This window comes from Choloepus didactylus, chromosome Y (genome assembly GCF_015220235.1).
Source record: "Choloepus didactylus isolate mChoDid1 chromosome Y, mChoDid1.pri, whole genome shotgun sequence".
Classification (NCBI taxonomy): domain Eukaryota; kingdom Metazoa; phylum Chordata; class Mammalia; order Pilosa; family Megalonychidae; genus Choloepus; species Choloepus didactylus.
In genome coordinates this window covers 7,459,701-7,473,458 of record NC_051335.1, presented here as the reverse complement: position 1 = coordinate 7,473,458, position 13,758 = coordinate 7,459,701, and the positions used below count along the sequence as shown (strand labels likewise).

Here is a 13,758-nt window from a genome sequence, read left to right as displayed (position 1 = left end):
CTAGTTGCAGAATCCCTGGAGCAATAGCGTGCTCTGATATGAATCTTTTGATTAATGAGAAGGTTCACAAATTGAGGTGACCAGGATGATGGAGAGATGTGGTAGACATGAAGTTGTACTACCCAGATCCCCCTTTGAGGAAGCATTGGCTGCCCAGCTACATGAAGTGTGCCAGCACCCAGGCTCCAGCCGATAGTGCCTTTGGGGTTGGCCTCAGCCACAGAGGACTCCCTGGTCAGTGGCAATGCCTTTCCCAAGGGAGACTATGGCTGATGGTAGAAATGTTGTGATGTTTTGAAGCTGTATGTATCCCAGAAAATATCATGTTCTTAAAGCTAATCCATTCCTATGTGGACCCATTGTAAGTAGGATCTTTTGGTGAGTAGGATCTTAACTCAAGATGTGACCCAAAGCATTCAGGGTGGGTCTTAATCCTCTTACCAAAGTCCTTTGTAATAAGGTAAAAGACAGAGAGAAGACAGAAAAAAAAGCCCACAAGAAGCTGAGAGAAAGAAGCCAAAGAAGCTGAGAGACGGAGCAGCCAGAAGCTGAAAGTAACGAAACCCGGGAGAGAAGGACCAGCAGATGCTCCCATGTGCCTTCCCATGTGCTGTAAAAGCCAACCCATTTCTGGTATATTGCATTTCATCAATTTTAGTAAAACAAAACAGAGGTGGTCACAGTGCTAGGCTTGGTGATAGGAATGTGTCTGAGAAGATTCTAAAACTATAGAAGCCAGAAGCCACAATGTCACAATTACCGTAAAGACTGACAAGGTCAGAGTGGCAGCCAAGGGGGTCTGACCCATAAGAGTGTATGATACAGATGGTCAAAAGGACATAAGATCATTACAGGCAAACTGGATCGGCAAAGAACAAGGGTACTATTCCACTTGTACCAGGAGGAAAAATCAAGGATGACCTTTGCGTTCTCTCTCCCTCTGCCAACATGGTGGCCTCAGTGAAAAAGAAGGAAAAAAGGGGGGAAGACTATCTCCCTAACAGACTCCCTGGCTGAGAATGGAGGGACTGGTGGAGGAAGCACCCATGTTTCCAAGCCAGTCAGCTGGGCTGATGAAACAGACTACCTGGAAGGAAATGTTTGAACCACGTGGCATAGTAATGATGACACCTCCAGTTGACTGTTCCAACCTTCCCACTGCTCCATGGGCTGCTCAGGAACCCAATATCAAACGGAGCCATCTTCCCAGACCTCCACTCTGTAATACTTTTCTAGGGAACCTGCCCCTACAATGTGACAGACAACTCCATTAAGGAATTCTTTGGAAGATTGAATATCAATGCAATGCATTTACCACGTGAACCCAGCAATCCAGAGAGGTTAAAAGATTCTGGTTATGCTGAATCTGAGGACCTGGATTCCCTGTTCAGTACCCTGAGTGAAGAGTCTCCAGGTAACTGGAGAATTTGAATGGATGTTGCTGATCAAGCACAGGATAAAGACAGGGATGATCATTCTTTTGGCTAAGATAGAAATTGGGATTCTGACAAAACTGGTACAGACTGGGGGGCCCATCCTGCAACAGACAGCTTTGATGACTACCCACCTAGAAGAGGTGATGATAGTTTTGGAGACAAGTATTGTGATTGTTGTGAGTCAGTTGGGTATCGTGAGGGATATCGTGACGGTTATCGTGACGGTTATCGTGACAGCCCATGCAAGGATATGGATCGATATGGAGGCTGGTATCGCTATGATGACGGAGGCAGCAGAGACTATGATACGGGCTATGACTCCAGGATAGGCAGTGGCAGAAGAGCATTTGGTAGTGAGAACCACAGGGATGATGACTACAGAGGAGGCGGGGACCTTTATGAAGACCAATACCACAGATGGGATGATCAGTCATGGATCTCCAGAGATGATTACTCTTGAGATGATTATAGGCATGATGATAGAGGTTCTCTCCAAAGACTCAAACTGAATCTAAAGTCTTGGAGTACTCCTAAGGAAGATGATTCCTCTGCCAGCACTTCCCAGTCCAGTCAATGAGCTTCCATCTTTGGAAGGGCAATCTGTTGACATGGCTGCTAGAGAACGGGAAGCAGAAGAATGGCTACAGAAGGAACAAGAGAAATTGCAGCATCAGCTGGATGAGCCAAAACTAGAACTACAGCCTCGGGAAAGACACCCAAGTTGGCGAAGTGAAGAAACTCAGGAACGGGAACGGTCGAGGACAGGAAGTGAGTCATCACAGACTGGGACCTCCGCCGCATAAGGCAGAAGTAAGTCAGATCAGTATGCACGAAGGAGAGAAAGTGAGAAGTCTCTGGAAAATGAAAGACTTAGTAAGGAAGACTGTCACTCTCCAAATTCTAAGCCTCCCAAATCTGATCAGCCTCTAAAGGTAATGCCAGACCCTCCACCAAAGGAGAATGCTTGGGTGAAGTGAAGTTCTAATCTTCCTGCTTGACCTCAAAGCTCAGAAACAGAGCAGCAGTGTCCTACAAGTGGTGGAAAAGTAGCTTCTGCTCAAGCATCTGAGGAAGGACCAGCAAGAAAAGATGAAAACAAAGTAGATGGGACGAGTGTCCCAAAAGGCCAAAGTGAGAACTTCATCCACGGTGCAGGAGATGGAGGGAGCAAAGACCACTGGAAGGAATCTGATAGGAAAGATGGCAAAAAGGATCAAGATCTGCACCTGAGCCAAAGGAAACTGAAGAAAATCCAGTTCAGTTCTGCAAGCAAGTATGTTGCTCTCTCAATTGATGAAGATGAAAATGACAGGGAAGAATACACCGAATAAACCTCTACATCCTGTGCTTTCTCCTAGTCTCACTCCATCCTGGAACACTCAAAAGCAAATCAAACCTCTATCCAGGGAAGATAAGATAAAACACATCATTTATCCAGTAGACATAACAGATATTCCAAGTGAATTCATTTTAAATAATTGGCATGGATTGACTAGTAGCCAGGAAGCGGGCTTTTAGAGAAAGATACCCAAGGGTGAAATGTTTTTGGTTTGTTTTTTTTAACCATTTGCTGTAGATGATGAACAGGTAGGGTTTGCCCTCTTCATGTCTACCCTTCTTCCAAATAGTTTTATCCAAAACTGTTCCTTCCCATTCCCCTACCCTGTTAAAACAGAAACAGGGATTGATTTATGCCCTGCTCCTGAATACATGTAAAATTTATACAAAAATATCTTCTATGAAAATGATTTGTAATCTGTAGACTTAATACCTGGGAGATGTCTTGAGATGTATAATCCCCATTCTTTGAGTTGTGCGTTTTTTGTTTTCTCCAAATAAATCTGATCTTTAAAAAAAAATCAAGGATGAATGACTGGGCCACTAAGGGTAGTCACCCCAATAAAATTCATGATTCCCTGCCCAATTTCTAAACCTGAGCTAGTTTTCTGACCTAGAGCCCATTGACTATAGGGCTGAGTCTGCAGGAGGAAAGCCCTTGCAACACACAGCAATGATTCCCTTGGTCCTTTCCCAAAGAGACCTATAGCAGCCATTTACTCAGGTAAAGTTACACAGGGGAAAACAGAATACCCACGCATTTTAAGGACAGAGGATGTGAAATGACTGATATCCAGAGACATGAAGTATCATTATGGCCCTTCACCGCCCAATCTCCACTTCCCTTCCCAGCCTCATATCTCTTTACTTCCCTCCAGTTACCCAAGGCACCAGGTACACTAAAACATCTCCCTCTCTCCAGAACATAGCATGCTCTTCCTGTAAAACATTTAATCATCCTTTAAGAGTCCACAAAGTACCGTGTGTCTGACATTTTCTTCCCTGTTTCTCCATTCTTCCATATACTTGATGATTCATTCCATATGGCATGCATTAAGCCCATAGTTGCTAGGTGCTGGGGACACAAAGATAAAGAAGCTCTAGTCTAGTGGGAGACATTGAAATACAAACGAAAGCTTAAAACACAATGTGGTAAGTGATATAACAGAGGCAAGCACAGGATCCTATAGAAGCTGAGTCAAGGCATACTGAACTCTGGAGTGGCACTTCTATTGTCTAAGCTCACCATTCCTTGGCCCACTGTTGTACGGCTGTCATACTCAATCAGCTTGGAGAGCCCTCTCCTACTCAAGACCCTGAGTCTGCCCCACCAAACACCCACACTAGTCTGGGGTTAATGTCTAGTCACCAGCTCCACCATCTTCCTAACTTGGCTCTTCATCCATGGTGTAGGGGTCTGAAAACTTAGGGCCCTCTTTTCCTACGGACAAAAGCTCTTATAGGATAGAAATGGCAGAGTAAGGTGCTTCAGGATTCCAACCTCCACAGAAGCTTTTAATAATCAGCAAGAACTGGCAGAAACATCCTCCTATGCCCGGGGTAAGGGACTGCTATCTGTAGGACATACAGTGCAGTGCTTGGCACTGTGAGGAAACTGTTTCCTGGGAAAGAGGGGATATTCATATCCATGTAAACAGGGGAATTCCTAGGGCCACATATACATGCCCAAGACAAGAGACATGTGCAGAAGAAATCAGAGAGGCCTCTACATTTTGACTTGGAGTTGTTCTCTAAACTCATTTTATGGATAAGCCCTAAAGGATAGCATCTGCACAGGACAATCTGTAAAGACTAGAAAAGATGTTCTCTTTTTTTCCTTTTGTTTTTTTGTTAGCTCCTGGCATTTAAGGAAAGGTCTGTCATAACTAAGTGGACACAAGCTTAAGGAACAGATGCCTCAGAGTCTAAATTCCAGTGATAACACACTAAGATATCAAAGTGTCCAAGTTTCAACAAAAGCTTAGGAAATATACAAAGAAAGAAGTTATGGCCTAGGCAAAAGAAAAAAACTAAAGAATTAGAAACCATCAATGAGAAGTGTCAGACCTGGGACATACCAGACAAACATTTTTAAAAATTGGTCTTTAATATGCTCAAAGAGCTAAAGGAGAACATGGACAAAAACCAAAGGAAATCAGGAAAATTACAGATGAACACAGAGTATATCAACAGAAATATGGAAATTATGAAAAGGAGTCAAACAGAGCTTAAGACCATAATAACAAATTTAAGATTCCCTAGAAGAATGTGGCCTTTCTCTGTAAGCCAATTTGGCAGGTAAACTCAATGCCTTCCTCCCTGTGTGGGCCATGACTCCCAGGGGTGTAAATCACCCTGGCAACATGGGACATGATGCCCAGGGATGAGCCTGCACCCGGTTTTATAAGATTGAGAAAGCCTTCTGGACCAAAAGGGTGAAGAGAATTGAAACAAAATAAAGTTTCAGTGGCTGAGAGATTTAAAATGTAGTTGAAAGCCATAAGGACCACACTCCACTTTGTCTAGTTTATGGATGGATGAGTAGAAAAATAGGGGAAGGAAACAAACAGACAAAGGTACCCAGTGTTCTTTTTTACTTCAATTGCTCTTTTTTACTCTAATTATTATTCTTGTTATTTTTGTATGTGTGCTAATGAAGGTGTCAGGGATTGATTTGGGTGATGAATGTACCACTATGTAATGGTACTGTAAAAAATCAAAAGTACGATTTGTTTTGTATGACTGCGTGGTATGTGAATATATCTCAATAAAATGAAGATTAAAATAAATAAATAAATAAATAAATAAATTAGGAGAGGTAATATAATTCCAAGGCCTGGAAATCCTGAAAAAATGTACCATACAATAAAAGAAGAACTCTCTCAGCCTTGATTAAAGCAATCATTGTGGCAGATGACACCAATCAAAACAGTAAATACCTGATTTTTTTTAATATGAAAAAGAAGTAAAGTGTATTTTTATTTGTGGCTTTAATAAAAATATCCTTCAAGTGAAAAAAGAAAAAAAAAACATGCTGATTAAAAGAAGGCTTACACACACACACACAAAAAAAATGTAGTTGAGAGGTCATTCTGGAGGTATCTCTTATACATTATACAGATTTCCCTTTTTAGTTTTTGGTTTATTAGAATAGCTAGAAGGAAATATCTGACTCTCTTGAACTGCAATCCATTATACTTGATTCTTAAAGATGACTGTACAATTATATAGCTTATATGGTGTGAACATGTGATTGTGAAAATCTTATGGTTCACACCCCCTTTACCCAGTATATGGACAAATGAGTAGAAAAATAGGGACAAAGAGTAAATTAATAACAGGGGGGAGGAGGGGTATGGAATGTTTTGGGTCTTCTTTTTTACTTCTATTTTCATTCTTATTTTTATTTTTTGGAGTCAATGAAAAATTGGCTGTGGTGATGAATGCACAACTATATGATGATACTGCGAACAACTGTTGTACACTTTGGATGATTGTATGGTATGTGAATATATTTCAATAAAATTGCATTAAGAAATTTCCTAGAAGAGTTTAACAACAAATTGGAGCTGGCAGAAGAAAGACTCAGTGAACTTGAAGATAACACAATTGACACCATTCAGTCTGAGGAGCAGAAAGAGGAAAGAATGAAGAAAAGTTGACAGAGCCTGAGAAACCTGTGGGACGCCATGAGTCCCAGGAAGAGAAGAAAGGAAGAAAGGGGCAGAGAACATATTCAAAGATATAATGGCTGAAAACTTCCCAAATTTAACAAAAGACATGAATATACATGCCCAAGATACTCAACAAACTCCAACAGGATAAACCCAAACAGACCCACACCGTATCATGTTATAATCATGCTGTTGAACGCCAATGATAGAGAATTCTGAGAAATGCAAGAGAGAAGCAACATGTCAACATACAAAGGAGCCTCAATAAAATTAAGTACTGAGTTCTCATCAGAATCCATGGGGGCAAAAAGGCAGTTGGTTATTCTCAGTTAACCCTGCCTACACACTGGGTAAAATGATAGTGTGAACACATAGCAACTAATTCCTCCAAGCCAGTGAGTTTCTGAAAGGTAATGGGCCCATGAACCTAAACCAGGTGAATTGAAAACCTGAAGAACTTTGAAACTTAGTCAAGCAATGCAGGGAGGGGAAGAGTGGTTGGAGTAGCAGTGGAATGATTATCACTCTGTTTATGCTCAAGACTACTCCTTTGGTTCTGCTGCCTTTTTCTCCCAGTCCTTTGGCTCTTGGTCACCTCCTAGTGTGATCCTTCAGCCTGTAACTAAGTTTATGAGCTTCCTGATAAGGAACCCATAAATTACTTTTAGTCTGAATTAAAGTTTACTTCTGTTGCTTGCAAAAAAAATACTTAAAGAGCTGAAAGCAAAAACAAAAAAAAAAAAAAAAAAAAAAAAAAAAACTGCCAATCAAGAATTCTGTATCTGGCAAAACTTTCTTTGAAAAGTGAGGGAGTGATTAAAACATTGCCAGATAAACAAAAGCTGAGGGACTTCATTGCCACAAGACGGGACCTACAAGAAATATTCAACAGTGTTCTACAAGTTGAAAGGAAAGGACATTAGACAACTGACTGTACTGACATGAAGAAATGAAGACATCCAATAAAGATAATGAAATGGGTAAATTTAAATAGCAGTACTAAAGTATATTTGATTTGTAACTCCACTGTTTACTTCCTACAGGGTCTAAGAGGCAAATGCAAAACATGATGATAAATCGTCTGGGACTCACAATGTATAAATAGTGTAATTTGTGACTAGAACTACATAAAGGTGGGGGACAGAGGGGTATAGGAACATAGTTTATGTATGCTCTTGAAGTTGTTAAGGAGTTATCCAAGCAAGCAAGATTGTTAGAGATTTAGTATGTTACATTTAAGTCCCATGGTAACCACAAAAAATAATATCAGAGAATATACGAACTCATAGAGACAGAAAATAGAATACAGGTTACCAGGGGTTGGGGTCAAGGGCAGTGGAGAGAGAATGAAAAATGGGTGTTGGGTTTCTGTTCTGGGTGAATGGAAAGTTCTAAAAATGGACAGTCGTGAGGGTACTGCAACTTCATGAATGCGATTAATCCCATTAAATAGTTTGCTTGGGAGGTTTTGGGATTGGAAGACCTATGTTGTATATGTTTCCATAATTTAAAAAAAAAGAAAGAAAGAAACTAAAGAGATAATGATATTTAAATGCAATACATGATACTGGGTGTGATCTAAGAATGGAGGATAAAAGGTGCAAAAGCACATTGTTAGGGACATCAGAAAAAAATTGGAATATAGAATGTAAGCTTTATATCAATGTTAAATTTCTTGAACTTGATAATGCTCTTAAGGCAATTACATAAGTGAATATGCTTGTTTGTTGGAAATGTACATGGAAGTATTATAAGTTTGAAGAGTATAATGTGTACAACCTGCTCTCAAATGTTCAGGAAATAGATGGCTAGATGAATGGATGGATGGATTGGTGGGTAGATGGATGGATGGATAGAGGAAGGAAGGAAGGACGGATGGAAAGAAAGGGAGAGAGAAAGGCAAAGGGATAAAATGTTAAAATTGGTGTACCTGGGTATTGCAAGGGGTTGGAATTATCTATTCTGTGTAGGATTTGTATTATTTCTGCTACTGTCCTGTAAATTTGAAATTATTTCAAAATGAAAAGCTCATACCAACCCTCAGACAGTCTGGACACCAGTTTACCATCATCTTTATGAATTGGCTGCAGCTGCAACATGGCAGGCAGACGGAGAGCTGCAGTCCGGAGCCACAAAAAAGAAAAAGAGCTTTCATATTCTGTTTAAAGCCAAATGGCCCATTTGGGATTAAATCTATGACCCTGGTTTCATCAGTGCTGAGTCCTAGTCAACTGTGACCTGACTAGCCCAGTGTGGGTTTCTAAAAATAAGGCCTTCAAGGCACTTCTATATTAGAAGGAAGACAGTCCTTTGGAAAATGGATGGTGTCAGGAACTCATTGGTACCCATATTGTGGATAATAAATACGGAACATGTGCATCACTACTATAGAGCTACTTCAAATCTGTCAGAGGAGACTTTTCAGAAACTGATCCATGGGCATTGTTCAAGAGCAACACGATTAAGCTGAGTAGAGATGCCATTTCCTGCTCACTTAATCTCTGGCTGTGTAATAGAAAAAAAGTCTTATAATCATCAATGCCATGATGATTGAAAGCATCCTAGTCGTTCAGTTTCAGGGAATTGAAGCTATTTCAGGAAGGAGTGATTTTTAAATATTCCTACACTTAAGCCACCTAAAAATAAGCAGTGAAAATAAACCAAAACAACTGCTTGTGTGATGGCAAGAAGGCCCCGGAAGGACCCCATTTGTCCCCTTCTCCAATACCCATCCCACATTTGCCATGCCTGATATTTTACCATTCTTCCTTCATTCTTCATAGTCCTATAAAGCTTTTCAGCCTTCTAGAGCCCTCTATGACATAACCAAGAGAAGTCTTGGAAGGGGTCACAGCATGAACCCATCCAGTTATCATCTACCTGTGAGGGGGCAAAAGGAGGCTCAAGAGAAATTTTCTGTCACCGTATTCTGGTGAGGAGGTATTAAGGGGAGGGGCAGGGTATGGCCTAAGACGTGCCATTGATCCTTGGGCTAGCCCATGTGTGCCGAGCCAGATAAAGTAACATAAAAGACATCAGTGATTCTATTGGTGTTTGCCATTTTTGGGGCTGGGGAAGGACTTTTCTTAAGCTGGCTTGAAGTCCAAATACGGAGGCTGGGTAACAACAAATCTAAATATCAAACCGAAAGTTTGGCCCCATGCCCATCCTGTGACTCTCCAGGTCAGATAGCTCCTTTAGATTCCCAATTCTGTACCTATCTCAAACAGTCCCTTTGTTCCAGGCTGGGCTAGGAGGTCACAACTCTAAGTCCATAAGGATTCTTCCAATTTCTGCCCTGATTCCAAGAAGGAAACTGATATCTGGAAAGAGCTGGAAAAGAGCAGCAAGATTTCGCTCATGAATTCAGGCTGTATTTCTTCTTGTTTGAAATCCCAAGCTTTTCTCTCCTTATGTGGCAAAAATAGTAACTGGGTCAAATATAGCAAACTCACCATCTCTCCCTTTTGTTTACACCTCCATCTGTGTAGAGGCTTCATCGATGATGACAGCAGGAACTGGCTTGGCTTTGGAGCACTGGTTTGTTAGTTGATGTGAGGCAGCAGCTGAGGGAATAGACCCACATGCCATTCCTGGGCTGCGCTCCAGGGTAGGGGTGGGGGTGGGGTCTGCCATTGGCTTCACCCCATTTGCCAAGTAAGACTGCTCTGGGAACCTGTTACAGGACCCTTAGAAAGGATGTCCTCCCTAATTTGCTTTTTCTAAAAAAAAAAAAAAAAATCACACACAGGAGGCATTTAAATAATATTTATTGTGCATTTTTTCTAAATACAAACATGATAAATGCCCACTCCAGATCATTTTGGAAACACAGCAAAACAGTGCAGAAAGAAGTCATACATGGTCCCACAGCCACAATGAACTACAGTGATTATTTTCATTTATGCTTTTTGAGTTCTTTTTGTTTTGGTGCATACCTTTGAAGATAAAGGAAATTATCAGTTATTTACAGTTCTCTTCTCCCTTTCCAGTAATTTCTAAGACAGATAGTAAGGAAGGAACAGTGGGTCACTATCACCCCTCTATCACCTGTGCTCAACAAAGCAAAGTTGAAGATCCAGAGGAGGCCTAAATTGTTCCGCTTTAAGGAAGGGCTAGAGCTGTTCAATATGGTTGCTACTAGTCACATATGGCTAATTTAATTTAGATCTCCTACAATTAAATAAATTTAAAAACATATTTCCTCAGTTACACTAGCCATATTTCAAGTGCTCAATACCCACATGTAGTTTATTTGAGTTAAATCCATTAAAATTAAATAAAATTTACAATACAGAACATTTCCATCATTGCAAAAAGTTCTATTGCTAAACTAAGAGAGACACAGAAAGGCTGGGTGGTGGCAGAGGTGAGGGTGGTGGTGATGAAGGAGGAAGAGGAAGAGGAAGAGGAAGAAAAGGATATGCTGCCTATAGAAAGGGGGGAAGGTGGTCACTGAGGAGGTCTGAGAGAAAAGGAAGGAGACAAAAGCAGCTGCAGAAGGCAGCTGAACTTTGACAAAAGTGAGAAATGTTCAAAGGGAATGCATTCTAGGAGGTTTTGCTGTTTGCTAATGAAATAACTCCATCTCTGCTCCATCTTCTCATGAGATCTTCAATAATACCTGTATCATTTGTCTACGTTTAGGCTTCAGTTTGTGGGCATGTGTTTTAAAGTGTTACTGAATTCCTGGCAGACACATAGTGAGAGAAAGGAGGGTCTACATTTGTACTATGCATGATATGTGGGTTTATAACATAAATAAATATCCCAGAACATACTGTCTTGCTCCTCACTTTTTTTTCACTTACCAATCTGATAAACATTACTTGTTTTTATCCTTTATACACACACATACACACATATAAAATATATATGTAACTATATATGCCAACACATTAACACATTTCTTTAGGATATATTTCTAGAAGTCAAATATACTGGGCTACAAGATATGCACATTTTAAAGCTCTCAATACATAGTGTTAATTTTTCTCTAGAACGGACAGACCAAAGTACATCATTGCCAGCAGTAATGCATGCCCATACCCATTTCCTTACACCCTTCACCAACACCGAATATCTGTATTTTTTTTGCTGTTTTCAGAGGCAAAAAAAAAATAGTATTGGTTTTAATTAGAAGAATTTTTAAGTTTTCTACAAAGAAGTGCAGAAAGAACATTGCCAACCCTTTAATATGATCTAGCTTCTCAAAGCATCACGGGAAATCTCTCCATTAAACCCAGAAGAGGCAAATCGAACCAATAATTGAAGTTGAACAAATCTCTTCTGACTTTAATCTCCAATTCACTCAGTGTGACTCTATGAGAACACTTAACAATCTTCTCATTCTAGACATATTTATGTTCATGTTCAGTTAGCCCTCATGGGACCAGGATTATGTTCTGTTGCTCTATGAAACACCTCAGGGACTTAGTACGACATTTGATACACAAAAAGGGTGTAGGGTGTATTTAAGAGCTTAACTGAACAGCTTTTGCACTTCTTTGAAACCTTGAGTTCATGATGAGGAAATACAGAGACATGGTGCTGAAAGTGCCAGAAGAATGGGTTTGAGCCCTGCCTCTGCCGTGTGATCACAGATGCAACCTTTCTTTGAGCCTTGGCTTTTCCATTTATAAAATAAGGGAGTAGTTCCAAATGATGTTTACTGTCCCTTCCAACTCTAAAACAATTAAACCCCAAGGCCCTGAGCATGTGTAGTGCTTGGAGTGGCTTGGGGATGAGAAAACTGTGTGTCTTCAGGTGAGAACATGCACACGTGTAGGGGTCAAGTAGGGGGAGTGATTAATGGATGCTCTTTCCTCTCTACTGGGACTCTTCAGAGATAAGGAAAAAGGAGAAAGAGGCAGCAACAGGTTTGAACACCGATTAGATAAGGCTTCAAGATACACAAGACCTTCCTAATAAATTGGGGGATGCCTCTTCTGGGCCTTTGGGAAAAAGCTTCCCATGATGCTTTGTGGAGCTGAAGGTCATGTTAAAGTGCCAACATTTGCATTACTCTTTCTGTACTGAAGGAGCAATTAAAAAATAAAAAGTTCATGCAGCTTAGTTCATGATGAAAAGCAGCCAAAGCATTTTCAACATGAGTACCCCCCGAGGCTGACATTGAATGGCTCTAATATTTAGGAGCCTCTTTTCTAATTACCACTTGGAACAAGCTTTATGCTAAGGACAGAACACTTCACCAGTAGAATGTGTTGATGTCATGGCCTTGTGAATAAATGCCTGGTGGTTGGCGACTGTGTGTGATAATAAGGATTTGCAGAAAAGCTTGTCTGTGTCATAATAAGGGAATAGTCATTGTTCTAAGAAAGCGCATCAAACATCCAACATTCTGGAAACAGAGAAGAAGGTCATTTTAGAAAGAAACAAACAGCCAGGATTATGCTCTGCACTGTCAGCCTGAAGGAGTCTGTTCCTCTCCCTTGTTTTATCATATATGAGTTCATTTGAATAAGAGATCCTTTCTTTGGAATCCTTGTGAAAAATAACACACATCATCCCAAGCTACTGAACTTGAGAACACAACATTAAAAGTCATTTTTTGTCAGATGAGGCAACTGAGATCCTGAGAGCTGAAGGGATTTTCCTAAGGTGATGCAGTTGCTAAAAGTGGCAGAACCAGGACTAGAAGCATAGTCTCTTACTCTCAGTTCAGCAGTCAGTACTGAGGAGCACCCCCTGCTCTTGTCTCATTCAGGCAACCAGTACTGATTAAGCACCTATTATGTGCCTGGCATGGTGCTACGTGTTGGGGACACGTATGTGAACAAAGCATATGTGTCTTCCTCAACCAGCTTTCTAGAATGGCTGCTCCCTGACTGACTATAAACCACTTGCCCTAGCTCCAAATACACATCTGAGGGCCATTTACACAAGGACCAAATATATCTGCATTCTCTTACTTTCAAGTCTCCAAAGGACCTGGTTTTGGTGGCTGAGTTACTTCCAGGTTTCCCTTTATTTGATACATACTCTCAACAATCTACAAAGTACTAAGAGCTATTTACATTCTTCTTTGATGAAAGATTTCAAAAAAATTGTTCTCTCTTCTTATCAAGTGCATTACGAGGACACTAAAAGAGAAGTGGCATTCTGTCAAGGACATCAGTGTCAATCATGAATTTGACCAAATTTGACCAAATTCACAGGGCCTTGCTGGCCACATTTTCCTTAGTTGGGAAATGTTTAGTACTTGTTTCATGAGGAAGGAGAGAAATAAAAAAAAAAATGCTCCATCGAGTCAGGGAGCTGAAGTGATGGAGACAGGACCAAGACCCCAG

General features: G+C 40.6%; 1 pseudogene; it reads left to right on the top strand.

Annotated features, from left to right (window-relative positions):
* Window positions 1-948: 948 nt before the first annotated feature.
* On the top strand, window positions 949-2,767 carry LOC119524255 (annotated as a pseudogene).
* The last annotated feature ends 10,991 nt before the right edge of the window (window positions 2,768-13,758 follow it).